This window comes from Octopus bimaculoides, chromosome 3, assembly GCF_046866305.1.
Source record: "Octopus bimaculoides isolate indiv1 chromosome 3, ASM4686630v1, whole genome shotgun sequence".
Classification (NCBI taxonomy): domain Eukaryota; kingdom Metazoa; phylum Mollusca; class Cephalopoda; order Octopoda; family Octopodidae; genus Octopus; species Octopus bimaculoides.
This window is the reverse complement of record NC_142930.1, coordinates 46431162-46431846: the sequence shown is the minus strand read 5'-3', so window position 1 is coordinate 46431846 and position 685 is coordinate 46431162. Positions and strand designations below refer to the sequence as shown.

The 685-nt window shown below is 33.3% G+C and overlaps 1 protein-coding gene across 8 annotated transcripts in view; it reads left to right on the top strand.

The window, feature by feature from the left end:
- Positions 1-367: 367 nt before the first annotated feature.
- The window catches only part of LOC106879957 (succinate-semialdehyde dehydrogenase, mitochondrial), a 65541-nt gene continuing 65223 nt past the window's right edge, over positions 368-685 (top strand). For 4 of the 8 annotated variants that reach the window (XM_052966516.2, XM_089348915.1, XM_089348913.1 and 1 more), the window contains exon 1: positions 368-477. The gene's annotated coding sequence lies outside the window, so the exon portion shown is untranslated. The other 4 variants (XM_052966515.2, XM_089348914.1, XM_089348912.1 and 1 more) reach the window with 1 other exon arrangement.

The window sequence follows — 685 nt, the reverse complement described above, 5'->3', positions numbered from 1 at the left end:
TTCTAGTTACTTTTGAAGTTTGCTTTGAACAGTCAGATGTGAGTTTACTTGGAAAGAAACAAGGCTGTTATTGATAAGAAGTGTTGAATTTAATGCATACAAGATTTCACAGCTCACGTCTCACTCTTTCATAGTCGGCCTAGAAACTTTCCACCCTCGTGTTGAAGTTTACTAAAAACCTGTTAAAACAGTTAAGCCTTAAGACTAAGGCGGTAATTTAAGGAAATTTACATATGAACTTGTAAAATTAAAGATTTATCACTTTTCACATCACGAATAATACGCTCCCGCGGGTTGTTATGCACTTGTAATTCGCCACTAGTCGATTTCCTCCTGTGAATTAAAGAGCTTACCTCATTATCTCTGTAGTAGTAATAGTAGTAGTAGTAGTAGATCAGGCACGTACTCTAAAGCAGCTGTCACTTTACAGGAATACGTACAAGTATTTTAAAACTTTAATCGAAGCTGTTTATATTTGTATGTAGAATCACTTTTTCTATTTTTTTCGTTTCTTCTTATCTTTACATTTTGCATGTAACTAATTTTTCCTGAAAGTGAATGAGATTTTGTATCGTCTTCAAAAATTTGCTAGAGGAAACATAAAACTGCAAGGAACGTTTTTTCTCCGGAATATTTATTTCATAAACATCAGAAGTCTGTGCTTGTATAACAGAACTTATTTATC